Genomic DNA, 19,978 nt, shown 5'->3' on the forward strand with positions numbered 1-19,978 from the left:
GCTACTTTGCTGATTTTTTAATTAGTTCTGGCAGTTTTTTGGTGGACACTTTTGAATTTTCTATGTATAAGATTATATCATCTGTGAACAGAGATAATTTTACTTCTTTCTTTCCAATTTGGACGCCTTTAATTTTTTTTCTTGGCTAATTGCTCTGGCTAGGACTTCTAGTAGTATGGTGAATAGAAGTGGTTGGAAAAGGGTATCCTTGCCTTGTTCCTCATCTTAGAGGAAAACATTTCAACTTTTACTACTGAGTATGATGGTAGCTATGAACTTGTCAGTTTTTATTTTGTTAAGGTATATTCCTTCTATACCTAATTTATTGAGAGAACTTTATCATGAAAAGGTGCTGAATTTTGTCAAATGCTTTTCTTCTTCTGTTGAGATGATCATGCCGTTTTTGTCTTTTATTTTGTTAACATGGTATAGCACATATTTTGATTGGAGTATGTTGAATCATCTTTGTATAACAGGGATAAATTCCACTTGATCAAAGTGAATAATTCTTTAAATGTGCTGTTGAACTTAGTTTGCCAATATTTTGTTGAGGATATTTGTATCTAGGTTTATCAGCGATATCGGCCTGCGATTTTCTTTTCTTTTAATTTTATTTATTTATTTATTTAGAGACAGAGTCTCCCTCTGTCACACAGGCTGGAGTGCAGTGGCGTGATCTTGGCTCACTGGAATTTTTGTCTCCTGGGTTCAAGCGATTCTCCTGCCTCAGCCTCCTGAGTAGCTGAGATTACAGGCATGCACCACCACGCCCAGCTAATTTTTGTATTTTAGTAGAGATCAGATTTCACCATGTTGGTCAGTCTGGTCTCAAAGTCCTGGCCTCAAATGATCTGACTGCCTCACCCTCCCAAAGTGTTGGGATTACAGCCATGAGCCACCACACCTGGCCTAATTTTCTTTTCTTTTAGTGGTGGTGTCTGGCTTTGGTATTAGGGTAATGTTGGCCTCATAAAATGAATTTGGAAGCATTCCTTCTTCTTCATTTTTTGGGAAGATTTTGAGAAAGTTTGGTATTAGTGCTTCTTTAAAAGTTTGGTAGAATTTAGCCATGAAGCCATTAGGTCCTGGGCTTTTCTTTGAACTACAAAAGACTCTGAATAGCAATAGCAATCTTGAGCAAAAAGAACAAAGCTATAGCTATGCATCACACTACCCAATTTCAAACTATACTACAAAGCTATAGTAAGCAAAACGACATGGTACTGGCATAAGACCAGACACATTGACCAATGGAACAGCATAAAAAATGCTGAAATAAGTTTTCCCACTTATGGCCAATTGAATTAATGAAGGTGCCAAGAACACACAATATGGAAAGGACAGTCTTCTCAATAAATGATGTTGGTAAAACTGGATATCTATATGCAGAAGAATGAAATTAGACCCTTATCTCACGCTATATGCAAAAATCACCTAAAATGGATTAAAGACTTAAGTGTAAGACCTGAAATTGTAAAAACTAGGAGAAAATATAGGGGGAAAGCTTTATGACATTGATATGGGTGGTGATTTGGATATGAACCTAAAAGCCCAGGCAAGAAAAGCAAAAATATACATATGAGATTGCATCAAATTAAAAAACTTCTACACAGTAAAGGGAACAATCAGAAGAGTGAAGAGACAACTCACGAATTGGGATAAAATATTTGCAGACCATACATATGATTAGAAGGCTAATATCCAAAATATAACTCTATAATTCAGTAAGCAGCAAGAAAATAAAATATCCCAATTAAAAATAGGCAAAGGACCTAAACAGATATTTCTCAAAAGAATATACACAAATGCCCAAAAGATGTACAAATAAGTGCTCAGCATCATATGATCACTAATCAGCAGGTGAGTAAAAATTTAAACCACAATGAAATACTTCCTCACACCTATTAGAATGGTTATCATAAAAAAGATGGAAGATAAACCTTGGCAAGAATATGAAGAAAAGGGAATGCTAGTATGCTGTTGGTGGGAATGTAAATTAGTACACCCATTATGGAAAACAGTGTGGAGGTTCCTCACAAAACTAAAAATAGAATTAAAGCAATCCCACTTTGGGGTATATATTCAAAGGAATTGAAATCAGTATATTGAAGATATTTGCATTTGCATGTTAATTACGGCATTATACACAAGAGCTAAGATATGGAATCAATGTAAATGTTCATCAATGAGTAAAGAAAATGTGGTATATATACACAGTGGAATATTATTCAGACTTGTAAGAAAGAAATTCTATCATTTGAGACAACATGGATGAACATAGAGGACATTATGCTAAGTAAATAAGGCAGGCACAGAAAGACGTATAGTGTATGATCTCACTTATATGTGGAAGCTAAAAAAACTGAACTCATAGAAGTAGAAAGTAGAATGGTGGTTACCAGAAGCTGGGGAGAAGGATGAGGAAAGGGGAGATGTCAAAAGATACAAAGGTTCAGTTAGACTGGAGAAATAAGTGCTGGTGGTCTCATGGTAACTGCAATTAATAATAATATGTTATATATTGAAACATTGCTGAAAGAATAGATTTTTAAGTGTTCTCACCACAAAAATAAGTAGGTAAGATGTTAGATGTGTTAATTAGCTCTTTTTAATTATTTCACAATATTTACATATATCAGAACATCATATTGTACCTCAGAAATATATATATACACAATTATTACTTATCAATTGAAATTATCTATCTATCTATCTATCTATCTATCTATCTATCTATCTATCTATCTACCTATCCATCCATCCATCCATCTATGTTATACCTACAATTTGACCCAGCCATTCCATGTTCATTCCTGGGTATTTACTCCAGAGAAATGAGAGCATATTCTATGAAAAATTTGTGCATTGTACATAAATGTTCATGGCAGCTTTATATAAAATAGCCAAAAATGGAAACAAAGCATGTCCATCAGCAACTGAATGGATAAATTGTGAAACATCCATGCAATGAAAATAGTATTCAACAATGAGAAGAAACAAAAATTATTGATATATGCATGGCATGAGTGAAATTAACAATAATTATGCTGAGGTGAAAGAAGCAAGTCAAAAATAGGAGTACATGCTGAATTATTCCCTGTATATAAAACTATAGGAAATGTATACTAATCTGTAGCAACAAAAATTAGATAACTGGTTGTCTGAATATGGGTTGGGGGAAGGGCGGAATGGGTTATAAAGGGCACAAAGAAACCTTTGGGGACGGTGAATGCAGTCATTATCTGGATTGTAGTGATGGTTTCATGAGAGTATACATATGTCAAAGTTCATCAAGTTTTATACTTTAAATGTACAATTTATTTTTTGGCAATTACAGCACAATAAAACTACAAACAAAAAACCTTTACTGTATGAATGTATTAAGGTTCCTTTGTATCAAATACAGGGTTGATTATTATAAATGTTCCTTAAGCATAAGAGGAAAACATATTTTTTGACAGGAAGATAAATTTTTGATTGAATGACTCATCCCTATGTCTTTACTAATTTTTCCCTTCTTGATCTGTCATATTCTGAAAGACATCTATTAACATTCTCTATTATGTATGGTTTTATATATATGTGTGTGTGTGTGTGTGTATACACACATATATATAAATTCCTGGGAGTTTTTGCTGGTATATTGTTTGGTGCATAAAGATTTAACTATTAAATATTATATCGTCTTAGCATTTTTTTTTTTTTTTACCATTATGCCTTTTTAAGTGCTGGCTCAAATGTTATTTTCTCAAATCAGCTTCTCCCATCCCATCTGAAGCATTCCCTACTAGTTTTGCCCACTTTAAAAATTTCTGTCCATAGCGTTTTTCATGTTCTAATATACCAAATAAGTTAGTTTTTTGTTTAATATTTTTCTTCTACTATAGAGCATGGCCCTCAAGAACAGTTCTTTTATTCTGTTTGGTTATTATTTTTTCCTTGTCCTAACACAATGCCTGACGCATAGTAGGTATTCAATGAGTAAATCAGTTGCAAAATGTCTCTGTGCCATTTAATAGTTTTCACTTTAATTTCCATTTTCTGATACCAGTATCACTACTCTTACATGCTTTTTTTTATACTTGCCTGATATATTTTTGCTTATTTCTTTATTTTTAACATTTATTTCATAATTCAGTCTGAGAATTTCTTTTAGAGGGAGTTCAACCCCATTTACATTTGTTGTACTGACACGTATTTTTCCTTTTTTCTTATTTTGTGCTTACTGTTATGCTGGAATTATTTGCTCAGTTACTGTTTCTTGTATTTGCTGGATTTTCAAATTGAGAAAAATTCATTCTTTGCTGTTATACATTCTCTATTTTTCTAGTACTACATTCCTACAATTTTGTAGTATTTAAAACTAAATTCTATCAAAATGCCAAAATTAAATATTATGCTTTCCAACCCCCAAAATGTTTTGCTACAGTGTTCCAACTAACTTCTTACTAAAAGTGAGACATTTACAAAGCTTTTAAATCTTCATTCCTTCTTTCCTCAACAAAATCCCACATTTTGTTAAAATAATATTTTTTTCCCAGTGTAAGATTATATTTACCTCTACAAGATGGAAGTTATAGCTCAATATATTTTTCTTAGCATTTATACTGCAAATTATTTTTATATTACCATTATCTACCTACGAATTTTTTTGAATTAAAAATTTTAAATTCTTTGATGTGTTATATTTGAGTTCTTTGATGTGCTATAATTTTCATTTGGAAAAATGTTCTCTTTGAGTAATTTACTTATAAAGAATACCTGAGTGTCCTATTTTCTAAACTCAATCATGTCCTTACTTATTTTTTCTTTTATTCTCATGCATGAATATTTGATTAAATCTCTTGTCCCCAAACATGTGTATATGTTGTTCCAATGTCTTCCAACTTCCAATGTTGAAGAAGAGAAGTTTAGTGTTTGTTTAATTCTTTTTTTAATGCATGTTTCGTATGTCTGGATATTGGTAAGATTTTTATTGTAGCTAAGATATTTCAACATTCTTTCTAGGTTTGTAACATTCATTCTTTCCTTGACCCCCTGCCTCACTGTTACAAAAGATGACACCATGCACCTGTTATGTCCTCTGGAGAAGTGTCAGCCTCAGATGCAATTAAGATTCTCTCTAGGCTTTTCCACCAGTAAGTCATATTTATTTAAATTAAGAAGTCCTCAAATGTGACTAGTGTAGTTAGAATCACCTTAGGGGTTTTTAAAAAAGAACTGATCATCTGCCCCCACTCCCTCAGTTGGATCAGAATTTCTGATGGTGGAATCTGGAAAAATGTGGCACTCAGGCCACATTTTCTGAATTGTTTGCTTAATGGTTTCTTCTGCTGGATATCTTGTTTATTGTTATGTCCCCAGGGAAGAGGCCAATAAAGATTTGCTAAATGAATCAATTAATGCAGTACAATTTTAAAAATTATAATTACTTATTTTTAATGTATAGTATTTGCACATCATGTAAAATCCTAAAGCCTCAGAGTATGGTATGTACAACAAGGCTCCCTCTCAACCCTGTTTCTCAGTCAACAAATTCCTCTCCCTAGAGGCAACCACTTGTTAACCATTTCTCGTATATTTTTCCAGAGACATTCTATGCAAATTAAAGCATATAGTCCCCTGTTAATAATTAAATTTGGGGCTCAAAGTGTATGAAATATCTTGGTATTCTTAGAATTAGCTCCACTTAGTTCTGATTGCTTATTCTTTTTAATGTACTATAGAATTCTATGTGGTAATATTTAACTTGGGATTTTTGCATAACTTTTTTGCTATTCTCCTCTGAGGCCCATATGTATTTTGTCCCAATTTCCTGTTTTTTAAGTTACAACTTTGGTAGGGATTAATGCGCTAACTCCTCATAGGTAACCTATTTGTATTCAAATCAAAGCTTTCTGGAAAATTATGTTCTAATTCAGTGTTTTTCCAAGTTTTTACTGAGTGTTCGAATCACTTGTACAACTTTTAAAAATTACAGGTGTCAGACCTTGCTTAAGAGCAGGGGTTAGCAAATTGTGGCCTGTGGTCCAAATCCAAACTGTTGTCTGTTTTTTGTAAATAAAGTTTTATTGGAACACCGACATACCTTTTCACTTTTGTATTATTTATGGCTGGTTTCACACCACAGTGCAAAATTGGGTAGTTGTGAGAAAGCCTACATGGTCAGAAAATCTTAAATTATTTACCATATTGTCCTTTGCAGAAAAAGTTTGTTAAGTTTTCTCAATACCCATGGATTCAAAATGTTTATTGTTTCCCAAGGGATTTACTTGAAAATGAGGCCCAAATTCTCTATATCTTGGAAACCAAAAACCCATGTAACTTTTGTTTCTGGACCCTTCTCTGGGATCATTTGACATTTATATTATCATTATTTCCTCTCCAACTTTCCTTAGTTCTCTCATCCTGGGAAATCTTTTTCTGTTCTTGTGGAGGAATAGTTGGGGTAATCTTTGCTTTCTCACAAATATTATTTGTCTGTGTTGTGAGCCCTTTGCTAGGCTTTTGAAACTCAAATGCCAAGATGAGAAGGCTTTTGCTCCCTGCTGCTTTATGCTGTTTCTGTTGTTTGCTGTCTGCCAAAGCAAATGAGCACAGAATTGTTTAGCTGTTCGATAAAGGTAAGGGTAAGGAGGAAAATAGACTCTCAGGAAGAAATGGTTGATATTTTAAAAATATAATCTTGCCCAAAAGGTACATCGCTATCACCTAATGACCACAAATTAGCATACATATGCCTTGTCATTATTTTCTACTTTTTAGCGTGTTCCTTTGTCTTTCCCAGTTTGGTTCCTAAAGAACTTAAAGTATACACCTTCAAATTATCAACAGTTACTTATTAAGCACCCATTCTAGGTTTAGCCATGTTCTCTTGAAGTGACTCAGGCAGTAAATAAATGTGAAACCCCATTTATTTGCTTCTGTGACTTACTCAGATACTTATTTTTCTAGAATGGTCAATGATCATAAAAGGTTGAGTCCCTGGTGGGTGGAAATGTAAATCCTGGCAAGACAAATCAACTCTCTAAAAATAAATGGAAATGTTAAGAAAATTCACAGCTATTTCTTCAGGTCCCCAGGCTAAGTATACCATGGAGACAGTAAGTGAAGTTTATATCTCACTTTCAGTATTTAATATGTGGATTTCATATTGTATTAGTCCAATATGTATATGTACAGCTATGCAATGTAGTGAGTTAAAGACTACATAGAAAAGTCTTACCTCCAGAATTCATGATTGTTTTTTCTTCTTCCTAGCCAGAGCTTTTTGCATTGGTTTGATGTACTGTAGTTACATGGGGTTTAATCTCGTATAATAATTAACTTCAATTGATCCACTGCAGTGTGTTAGCAAAGTGCCTGAGCCTATTAAATCCGAGTAAGAATCCTCCATTGCTTTCCTAATTTCCAGCATCATTATGCTGCCGGGAAAGCTGATTAATGTAAAGGCATTCCATACTGGGGTTTTTGCCTGGTAAAATTTTGGAGAGAGCACACATATATTCCATTTTAAAATATTGCATCAAGTAAATACCAGCATAAAGTGTCTCCATTTCTTAGGCTAACTCTGGAACTATAAGTGAAGCTTCTCTTCTTTATAACAGAACTCTTCTGTTAAAGGAGAAAGCCAGAATCATCAGAGCTTCACTTCTTAATGAGGGTGGAGGGGTGGGGGGAACATATGGTTAATTTAAAAACAAGAAGAAAAACGGAACATTACTGAAAGGGTGCCATGCTCAATATGCTTCTGTGAAAGAAAACAAAAGATTTGCAATGAGAGAGGACAAGAGGGAGGAAGAAATTTCAAAAAAAAAAGTCAAAAGATAGATATAAGTGAGGCTGTTAAATTGAAGACTCAGAGCAGACATTTTCAGCCTTTGAGGAGATTTTAAATAAAACATCCAAATGGATCTATCGAAAAATCTCTGGGTAGGGGTTTTCCTTACTGAGTCTCTATCGTATGTCAAAGGAGACAAAGATAATTAAGACTTGGTCCCTTTCTTTGAAGAGCTTACTTTTCTTTTATAGAGTCTATCTTGACTTCCTTGGTCAGTTAAAATTCTATTTTTTCCTTATGTTCTTGGAAGTTTTTTAGTCTGAATCGACCTTCCTGCCTTAGTGAGTAGGATCTGCTAAACCTCTTTTGAAGATTCACAGGCTCATCATTTTAAGAATTAGTTCTCACTCTCCAAGATGGATGGTACAGGCTATAGACATGAGGCTGAGTGTCTGCCAAGATCAGGACATCCCCTGGAAGGTGATTAAAAAGTAAATTAGCTATTTTGTATTTTTAACTCATTATTTTAAAAGTTGTATGCAAAAGGAATTCTATTTAATGAAGGATTTTGGTAAGTTTGGTTGAAAATAGATTTTTCACCTAAATGATTATATTACCTTCAATTGTATCATCAGAAGGAGATGAATAGAGAGATTATCCTGGTGATTTAAGTATCAAGAATATTAGAGGTAGTGAAATTACTGAAACTTGGACTTCTGAGGAATGCATCATTTTCTAACCCATGGATTGCAATCTGATTGATGTTTTATTTCCTTTCATGATGCAATTGGAATTGAAACAAAGGAGAGGCCCCTGAATACTGCAGTTGTTGGGGGAAAGATTTAGGGACTAGGAGGGATTGGAGTTAGGCCTTAAGGAGATGTCAGTATTTTGTTGGTGGGGGAAAGGGGAAGAGTATTTCCACTGGAGGGAAGAGTATTTCCACTGGAGGGAATAGCATGAGCAAAGCTGTTGAGGTGGTAGTGACCATGATGTATAAAGAAGATATTAATGAGACTGGTTTGACTTGAGGGCAGTTTTCACATGGGGCAGTACATTTTGGTTGAAGAGTATAGCAAAGGTGAAAGCACTTGATGAAAATTTTGAATACAAAAGAGCCTGGATTCAAACTAATTGGGGTATAAAATCATGTATTATAGACATTGAACAAAATGATTAAGAACTGAAGTATTATGAGATAATCTGCAGCTATTATTAGTTGGATATTATAAACATTAACTGCATTTTAGGCTTTTGCCTCATTGTCTGGTGCCACATATAGTCTAAACTGATTCTTTTGGAACAATTATTTGAATGAATTTGATGATAGACAGGGAAGCCAGACAATGCTTCATCATAGACAAGCTAGAACAATTTTCTAAAGCATTTAGAGAACCTGGAATCTGCCAAAAATAATTTGGGAACATGTCCTCTTAATACAATTTATGCAAATGGTTCTATGTTAAGAGAGGCAGTATTAGGTAATCAGTGGACTGGAATAGCATTTGAATGAGTCAAAGTTTGGGAACTGCTTTTACAACTAATTGGCTCTCTGTAACATTGGACAAGTCCCTTAACTTTTCTGAGGTTTAGTTTCCCGGTCTCTGAAATGGGAATAGTAGTACTTACCTTACTTTTGTGTTGTAAGAAATAAATGAAATAATGCATCTTATAAACTTTAAAGAGCTACTCAAGAATAAATGATGTTGATAAATTTCCATCAGGTAATTGTAAGTCATTATAACCTAATAATGAAGCCATCCAAAATATGTCATAATTATGTGGGTTTGGACATGAATCATGTGTGAGAGTCTCAGTAGAAGGCTGTGAAGGGGATACAGCAGTAAACTACAATTCAGAAGTCGGACTGGGCATAGGAGGCATGAAACCTACTGGACCTAGCATAAGAAAAGGGTGGCCAGTAGTACAAATATTCCAGGAGAGGTGATGAAATTCTCTTTAGTCTCAGTAGCCACCCATACCAAAGGGACCAACATGAGAAATGGAAATTGGAACCCTAATGCATTTCTTGTGCAAATGTAAAATTGTGCAGCTGCTTTGGAAAACAATTTGGCAGTTCCTCAAAGGGTTAAGTGAGCTATCCTATGAATCAGTAATTCTACTTCTAGGTATGTATCAGAGAGAAATGAAACATATATCTACTCAAAAACTTATACTAGAATACATATACATAGCAGCATTATTCAAAGTAGTTCCAAAGTGGGAACAACTCAAATGTACATCAAGTGATAAATGAATAACATATGGAATTATCTATGCAATAGAATGTTATATGGTAATAAAAATGAATAGTTCTGATGTATGCTATAAAATATATGAACCTTGAAAACATTATGCTAACTGAAAGAATTAAGGCACAACAGGACAAATGTTGTATGATTCCATTTGTTTAAAATGTCCAGAAGAGGCAAATCCGTATAGATTGAAAGTAGATTAGTGGTTGCCACGGCCTGGGGTAGGGGGAAAAAGAGAATGAATGATAATGGGAATGGGGTTTCTTTTTAGGGTGATGAAAATGTTCTGGAATTAGGTAGTAATGATGGTTGTACAACTTTGTTAATATCCTATAAACCACTGATTTGTATAGTTCAAAAGGGTGAATATTATGGTATGAAAATTACATCTCAATTAAAAAATCAGTATAAAGCTCAACAAAAACCATATATCATCACAATAGAATGAACTTGTGATACACAAGGATAAATGTGAAATTTCTCCCTCCAAATTAATTATTATATATTTTATTGAGACAGGGTCTCCCTCTTTTGTCCAGGCTGGAGAGCAGTGGTGTGATCCTGGCTCACTGCAACCTCTGCTTCCCAGAATCAAGTGGTTCTCCAACCTCAGGCTCCCGAGAAGCTGAGACTATAGGTGTGAGCCACCATGCCCAGCTAGTGTGTGTGTGTGTGTGTATATGCACACACACACATACATATTTTTGTTTGTATATACATACCTTTTCTGTAGAAACCCCATTTCTACAAAAAAAATACATACACACACACACACACACACACACACATATATATGTATTTTTTTTTGTAGAAACGGGGTTTTGCCATATTGCCCAGGCTGGTCTTGAACTCCTAAGCTCAAAGCAACTCACCTACCTCAGTCTTTCAAAATGCTGGAATTATAGGCATGAGCCACCATGCCTGGCCTATAATTTTATTTTATACATTTTATCATCAAGTAAAGTGTTTGACATATTGCAGGAATAATTCCTTTGTACTGTCTCATGCTAGATTACTCCTGGAGTCATTCTACTACACACTGATGAACCCAAACAGATGATCATTTTATTTTATTTTTCACTTTATTTATTTATATCGATAGATTTAGGGGTACAAGTAGTTTTTGGTTACATGAATGAATGGTATATTGATGAAGTCTGGACTTTTAGTGCATCCATCACATAAATAGTGTACGTTGTACCCAATAGGTAATTTTTCAACCCTCACCCCCCCTTACATCCTCCACCTTTCCGAGTCCCCAGTGTCCATTATGCCACTCTTTATGCCCCTACATATCCATAGCTTTGCTCCCACTTACCTGTGAGAACATACTGTGTTTGATTTTCTGTTCCTGTGTTACTTCACTTGAGATAACGGCCTCCAGTTCTATCCATGTTGTTGCAAAAGATATTATTTTGTTCTTTTTAATGCCTGAGTAGTATTCCATGGTATGTTTACTACATTTTCTTTATCAGTTCATCAGTTGATATGCACTTAGGTTGATTCCATATCTCTACAATTGTAAAGTGTGCTGTGACAAAATATGAGTGCAGGGGTCTTTTTGATATAATGACTTATTTTCCTTTGGGTAGATACCCAGTAGTGGGATTGCTGGATTGAATGATAGATCTCTTCTTAGTTCTTTGAGAAATCTCCATAGTGTTTACCATAGAAGTTGTACCAATTTACATTCCCATCAACAGTATATAAGTGTTCCCATTTTACCACATGTCTACCAACATTTATTGTTTCTCGACTTTTTAAAAATGACCATCATGACTGGGGTAAGGTGGTATCTCATTGTGGTTTTAATTTGTTTTCCTCTGATGATTAGTTGTGTTGTGCATTGTCTTATAAGTTTTTTGGCCACTTGTATTTCTTTTTTATTCAAACATTTATTTTAGGTTGAAAGATACATGTGCAGGTTTGTTATATAAGTAAACTTGTGTCATGGTGGTTTGTTGTACAGATTATTTCATCACTCAGGTTCTAAGACCAGTACCCAATAGTTACTTTTTCTGGTCCTTTCCCTTTTCCCACACTCTACTTTCAAGTAGGCCCCAGTGTCTGTTGTTCCCCTCCTTGTGTTCATTAGTTCTCATCATTTGGCTCCCACTTATAAATGAAAACACATAGTATTTGGTTTTCTGTTACTGTGATAGTTTACTAAGGTTAATGGACTCCAACTCCATCCATGTCCCTGTAAAGGACAAGATCTCATTCTTTATTATGGCTGCATAGTATTCCATGGTGTATATGCACCACATTTAAAAAAATTCAATCTGCCATTGATGAGCATTCAGGTTGATTCCATGTATTTGCTATTGTGAATAATGCTGCAATGAACATACGTGTGCATGTGTCTTTATAATAGAATGATTTATTTTCCTTTGTGTATATACCGGGTAATGGGATTACTGGGTAGATAGCAGTTCTTTCTTTAGATCTTTGAGGAATTGCCACCCTGTCTTTCACAATGGTTGAACTGATTTACACTTTTACCAATAGTGTATAAATGTTCCCTTTTCTCCACAACCTCACCAGTATCAATTATTTTTTGACTGTTTTAATAATAGCCATGCTGACTGGTGTGAGTTGGTATCTCATTGTGGTTTTGATTTGTATTTCTCTAATGATCAGTGATATTGAGCTATTTTTCATATGCCTGTTGGCCACATGTTGTCTTCTTTTGAAAAGTGTCTGTTCATGTCCTTTGCCCACTTATTAAGGAGGTTGTTTGTTTTGTTCTTCTTGTAAATTTAAGTTCCCTATAGATGCTGGGTATTAGACCTTTGCCAGATACGTAGTTTACAAATATTTTCTCCCATTCTCTAGGTGGTCTGTTTACTCTGTTGATAGTTTCTTTTGCCGGGCAGAAGCTCTTTAGGTTAATTATATCCCATTTGTCAACTTTTGTTTTTGTCGCAATTGCTTTTGACGTCTTCTTCATGAAATTTTTGCCTGTGCCTATGTCCAGGATGGTATTGCCTAAATTGTCTTCCAGGGTTTCTATAGTTTTGGGGTTTACATTTAAGTCTTTTTTCCATCTTGAGTTAATTTTTGCATATGGTGTAAGGAAGGGGTCCAGGTTCAATCTTTGGTATATGGCTAGCCAGTTATCCAGCATCATTTATTGACTAGGGATTCGTTTCCTCATTGCTTGTTTTTGTTGGTTTTGTCGAAGATCAGATGGTTTCAGGAGTGAGGCGTTATTTCTGGGCCCTGTATTCTGTTCCATTGGTCTATGTGTCTATTTTTTCTACCAGTACCATGCTATTTTGGTTACTATATCCCTGTAGTGTAGTTTAAAGTCAGGTGACGGGATGCCTCTAACCTTTTTTCAAAGTTCTTAGCTTCCTTGCATTGGATTAAAACATGATCCTTTAGCTCGTTGGAGTTTGTTATTACCCACCTTCTGAAGCCTACTTCTGTCAATTCGTCAAACTTATTCTCCACCCAGTTTTGTTCCCTTGCTGGCAAGGAGTTGTGATCCTTTGGAGGAGAAGAGGTGTTCTGGTTTTTGCAATTTTCAGCCTTTTTTGCAATGTTTTTTCCTCATCTTCGTGGATTTATCTACCTTTGGTCTTGAAGCTGGAGACCTTAAGATGGGATTTTGTGTGGACATCCTTTTTGTTGATATTGATGCTATTCCTTTCTGTTAGTTAGTTTTCCTTCTAACAGGCCCTCTGCTGTAGGTCTGCTGGAATTTGCTGGAGGTCCACTCCAGACCCTGTTTGCCTGAATATCACCAGTGGAGGCTGCAGAACTGCAAAAATTGCTGCCTGTTTCTTCCTCTGGAAGGTTTGTCCCAGAGGGGCACCTACCAGATGCCAGCCAGAGCTCTCCTGTATGAGGTGTCTGTTGACCTCTTCTGGGAGGTGTCTCCCGGTCAGGAGGCTTGGGTGTCAGGGACCTACTTGAGGAGGCAATCTGTCCCTTAGCCGAGCTCAAATGCTGTTCTGGGAGATCTGCTGCTCTCTTCAGAGCCAGCAGGCAGGAACGTTGAAGTCTGCTGAAGCTGTGCCCACAGCCGCCCCTTCCCCCAGGTGCTCTGTCCCAAGGAGATGGGAGTTTTATCTATAAGCGCCTGACTGGGGCTGCTGCCTTTCTTTCAGAGATGCCCCACCTAGAGAGGAGGAATCTAGAGAGACAGTCTGGCTATAGCAGCTTTGCTGAGCTGTGGTGGGCTCCACCCAGTTCAAACTTCCTGGGCAGCTTTGTTTACACTGTGAGGGGAAAACCGCCTGTTCAAGCCTCAGTAATGGCAGATGCACCTCCCCCTACCAAATTCAAGCATCCCAGGTTGACTTCAGAGTGCTGTGCTGGCAGTGTGAATTTTAAGCCAGTGGATCTTACTTAGCTTGCTGGGATCCGTGGGTGTGGGATCCTCTGAGCAAGACCACTCGGCTCCCTGGCTTCAGCCCCCTTTCCTGGGGAGTGAACAGTTCTGTCTCGCTGGCGTTCCAGGCGCCACCAAGGTATGGGAAAAAAAAAAAAAAACCAACAACAAACCAAAAAACAGAAAACTCCTGTAACTAGCTTGGTGTCTGCCCAAATGGCTGCACAGTTTTATGCTTGAATCCCAGGGCCTTCGTGGTGTAGGCCCTGGAGGGAATCTCCTGGTCTGTGGGTTGCAAAGACCATGGGGAAAGCATAGTATCTGGCCGGAATGCACTGTTCCTCACTGCAGGGTTCCTCACAGCTTCACTTGGCTAGGGGAGGTGTTCCCTGATCACTTGCACTTCCCGGGTGAGGTGATGCCCCACCCTGCTTCGGCTCGCCCTCCGTGGGCTACACCCACTGTCTAACCAGTCCCAATGAGCTGTGTACCTCAGTTGGAAATGCAGAAATCACCTGCCTTCTGCATTCATCTTGCTGGGAGCTGCAGACCAGAGCTGTTCCTATTTGGCCATCTTGCCAGCCACTGCTGGATTAGCTTTTTGATATGCTGCTGGATTTGGTTTGCTAGTATTTTGTTGAGGATTTTTGCATCAATGTTCATCAAGGATATTGCCCTGAAGTTTTCTTTATTTTTTTTTTTCTGTCTGCTGGGTTTTGATATCAGGATGATGTTGGCTTCATAAAATGAGTGGGAAGGAATTTCTCCTCCTCAATTTTTAGGAATAGTTTCAGTAGAAATGGTACCAGATCTTCTTTGTACATCTGGTAGAATTCAGCTCTGAGTGTCTAGTCCTGTACTTTTTTTTGGTTGGTAGGTTATTTATTACTGATTCAATTTCAGTGCTCCTTATTGGTCTGTTCAGGGATTCAACTTCTTCCTGGTTCAGTCTTTGGATGGTGTATGTATGGAGGAATTTATCTTTTTCTTCTACATTTTCTAGTTTGTGTGCATAGAGGTGTTCATAGTAGTCTATGATGGTTATTTGTGTTTCTTTGGGGTGAGTGGTGACATCCCCTTTGTCATTTCTGATTATGTTTATTTGAATCTTCTGTCTTTTCTTCAGTCTAGCTAGCAGTCTATCTACTTAATCTTTTTTAGAAATAAACTCTGGGATTCACTAATATTTTGATTTTTTTTGTACGTTTCTCAATATTCTCCAGTTCAGCTCTGATTTTGCTTAATTTCTTGTCTTCTGCTTGCTTTGGGGTTGGTTGTCTCTTAGTTCTCCAGTTCTTTTTGTTGTGATGGTAATTTGTTAGTTTGAGATCTTTCTAACTTTTATATGTGGGCATTCAGTGCTATAAATTTTCCTCTCAAGACTGGCTTAGCTGAATCCCAGAGATTCTGATATGTTGTAACATTGCTTTCATTAGTTTCAAAAAGCTTCTTTATTTCTGCTTTAATTCCATTATTTAACCAAAAGTTATTCAGGGACACGTTGTTTAATTTCCACGTAATTTTATGATTTTGAGTGAATTTCTTAGTCTTGAGCTCTATTTTTATTGTGCTGTCATCCAAGAGAGTGTTTGGTATGATTTCAGTCCTTTTGCATTTGCTGAGGATTGTTTTATGTCTGATTGTGTGTTCAATTTTACAGTCTGTGCCATGTGTCAATGAGTAGAATGTATATCCTATTGTTTTATAGGTGGAGAGTTCTATATATGTCCATCAGGTCCATTTGCTTCAATGTTGAGTTCAGGTCCTGAATATCTTTGTCAATTTTCTGCCTCGATGATCTAATAGTGTCAGTGGGTTGTTGAAGTCTCCCACTATTATTGTGCAGGAGCCTAAGTCTCTTTGAAGGTCTTTAACAACTTGCTTTATGCATCTGGGTGCTCCTGTGTTGGGTGCATATATACTTAGGATAGTTAGCTCTTCTGATTGAATTAAATCCTTTTTCATTATGTAATGCCCTTCTTTGTCTTAAAAAAAAAAAAACTTTTGTTTTAAGTTCAAATGTACATGCGCAGGTTTCTTACATAGGTAAACATATGTCATGGGGGTTTGTTTTACATATTATTTCATCACACAGGCATTAAACCTAGTACCCATTAGTTATTTTCCCTAATACTCTCCATCCTCCCATTCCCTACGCTCTGATATGCTCCAATGTCTGTTGATCCCCTCTATGTGTCCATGTGTTCTCATGATTTAGCTACCACTTATAAGTGAAAATATGCAGTATCTGGTTTTCTCTTCCTGCATTAGTTTACTAGGGATAATAGCCTCCAGCTCCATCCATATTCCTGCAACAGATTTAATCTCATTCATTTTTTATGGCTGGATAGTATTCCATGGTGTATATGTACTACATTTTCTTAACCCAGTCTATCATTGATGGGAATTTAGGTGGATTCCATATCTTTGCTATTGCGAATAATGCTGCAATGAACATACGTCTGCATGTGTCTTTATAATAGAATGATTTATTTTCCTTTGTGTATATACCCAGTAATGGGATTGCTAGATCGAATGGTATTTCTGTCTTTAGGTCTTTGAGGGATCACCACACTGTCTTCCACAATGGCTGAATGAATTTACACTCCCACCCACAGTGTATAAGCATTTCTTTTTCTCCACAATCTCGCCAGTATGTTATTTTGTGACATTGTATTAATAGCCATTTTGACTGGTATGAGATGGCATCTCATTGTGGTTTTGATTTGCATTTCTCTAATAATCAGTGATGTTGAGCTTTTTTTCCATATGATTGTTGGCTACATGTATGTCTTCTTTTGAAAAGTACCTATTCATGTTTGCTGCCCACATTATAATGGGGTCATTTGTTTTTTCTTGTAAATTTGTTTAAGTTCCTTATAGATGCTGGATAGTAGACCTTTGTCAGGTGCGTAGTTTTCAAAAATTTTCTCCCAATCTGTAGGTTTTCTGTTTATGCTGTTAACAGTTTTTTTTGCTGTGCAGAAGGTCTTTAGTCAAATTAGACCCCATTTGTCAATTTTTGCTTTGTTGCAATTGCTTTTGGCATCTTCATCATGAAGTCTTTGCTGATGCCTATGTCCTGAATGGTATTGCCTAGGTTGTCTTCCAGGGATTTTATGGTTTTGGATTTTACATTTAAGTCATTTTTTCCATCTTGAGTTAATTTTTGCCTATGGCGTAAGGAAGGGGTCTAGTTTCAATCTTCTGCATATGGCTAGCTGGTTATCCCAACACAATTTATTGAATAGGGAATCCTTTCCCCATTGTTTGCTTGTGTCAGGTTTGTTGAAGTTCAGATAGTTGTATGTGTAGTCTTATTTTTACGTTCTCTATTCTGTTCCATTGGTCTGTGTGTCTGTTCCTGTAACAGTACCATGCTTTTTTGTTTACTGTAGCTCTGTAGTGTAGTTTGAAGTTAGGTAACATGATGCCCCTCACTTTGTTCTTTTTGCTAAGGATTGCCCTGGCTATTTGGGCTCTTTTTGGGTTTTATATGAATTTTAAAATCGTTTTATTCTAGTTCTGTGAAGAATGACACTGGTAGTTTAATGGGAACAGCATTGAATCTGTAAGTTGCTTTGGGCAGTATGGACATTTTTATTATATTGATTATTCCTATCCATGAGCAAAGAATGTTCTTTCATTTGTTTATGTCATCTCTGATTTATTTGAGCAGTGGTTTATAGTTCTCCTTGGAGAGATCTTTCACCTCCCTGGTTAGCTATATTTCTAAGTATTTTATTCTTTTTGTGGCAATAGTGAATGGGAGTGTGTTTATGATTTGGCTGGCTGCTTGGCTGTTGTTGGTGTATAGGAATGCTAGTGTATTTTGCGCATTGATTTTGTATGCTGAGACTTTGCTGAAGTTCATTATCAGCTTAACTAGCTTTGGGGCTGAGACTATGGGATTTTCTAGCTATAGCATCATGTCATCTGCAAACAGGGATCATTTAACTTCCTATTTGAATGCTCTTTATTTCTTTCTCTTGCCTGATTGCCCTGACCAGAATTTCCAGTGCTATGTTGGATAGGAGTGATGAGAGAGGGCATCCTTTTCTCATGCTGGTTTTCAAGGGGAATGCTTCCCACTTTTGCCCATTCAGTATGATGTTGGCTGTGAGTCTGTCATAGATGGCTCTCATTATTTTGAGATATGTTCCTTCAATACCTAGTTTATCGAGAGTTTTTAACATGAAGTGATGTTAAATTTTACCCAAATCCTTTTCTGCATCTTTTGAGATCATCATGTGGCTTTTGTCTTTAGTTCTGTTTATGTGATGAATCACATTTATTGATTTGTGTATGTTGAACCAGTTTTTCATCCTGGGAATGAAGCCTACTTGATCATGGTGGATAAGCTTTTTGATGTGCTACTGGATTTGGTTTGCCAGTAGTTTGCTGAGGATTTTTTGCATCTATGTTCATCAAGGATATTGGCCTGAAGTTTTCTTTTTCTTTTTCTTTTTTTTTTTTTTTTGGTATCTCTGCCAGGTTTTGGTATCAGGTTGATGCTGGCCTCAAAAACTGAGTTGTAGAGGAGTCCCTCCTTTCCAATTTTTTTTTTGAAATAGTTTCATTTGGAATGATACCAGCTATTCTTTGCACATGTGATAGAATTTTGCTGTGAATCTGTCTTGTCCTGGAATTTTTTTGGTTGGTAGGATATTTATTACTGATTCAACTTCAGGGCTCATTTTTGGTCTGTTCAGGGATTCAGTTTCTTCCTGGTTCAGTCTTGGGAGTGTGTATGTGTCCAGGAATGTATGCATTTCTTCTAGGTTTTCTAGTTTATGTGCATAGAGGTTTGCGTAATATTCTTTGATCTTTGTTTGTATTTCTGTGGCGTCAGTGGTAGTATCCTTTTTATCATTTCTGATTGTGTTTATTTGAATCTTCTCTCTTTTCTTATTAGTCTAGCTAGCGGTCTATTTTACTAATTTTTTCAAAAAACCAGCTGTTGAATTTATTAATCTTTTGAATGGTTTTTTGTGTCTCAGCCTCCTTCAGTTTAGCTCTGATTTTGGTTATTTCTTGTCTTCTGTTTGCTTTTGGATTTGTTTGCTTTTGGTTCTCTAATTCTTTTAGTTGCAATGTTAGGTTGTTAACTTGAGATCTTTCTAACTTTTTGATATGGGTGTTTAGTGCTATACATTTCCCTCTTAACACTGCCTTAGCTGTATCCCAGATATTCTAGTACATTGTATATTTGTTTTCATTAATTTGAAAGATCTTCTTGATTTCTGCCTTGATTTCATTATTTACCCAAAAGTCATTCAGGAGAAGGTTATTTAATTTCCATGTAATTGTGTGGTTTTGAGTGAATTTCTTAGTCTTGATTTCTAATTTGATTGTGCTGTGGTCTAAGAGACTGTTATGATTTCAGTTCTTTTGCATTTACTGAGTAGTGTTTTACTTTATGTGATCAATTTTAGAGTAAGTGCCATGTATCAATGAGAAGAATGTATATTCTATTGTTTTGGGGTGGAGATTTCTGTAGACATCTATCAGGTCCATTTTATCCAGAGCTGAGTTCAGGTCCTGAACATCTTTTTAAATTTTCTGTCTCAATGATCTGTCTCATATTGTCAGTTGGGTGTTAAA

The sequence above is a fragment of the Macaca nemestrina genome, chromosome X (genome assembly GCF_043159975.1).
Source record: "Macaca nemestrina isolate mMacNem1 chromosome X, mMacNem.hap1, whole genome shotgun sequence".
NCBI lineage: Eukaryota > Metazoa > Chordata > Mammalia > Primates > Cercopithecidae > Macaca > Macaca nemestrina.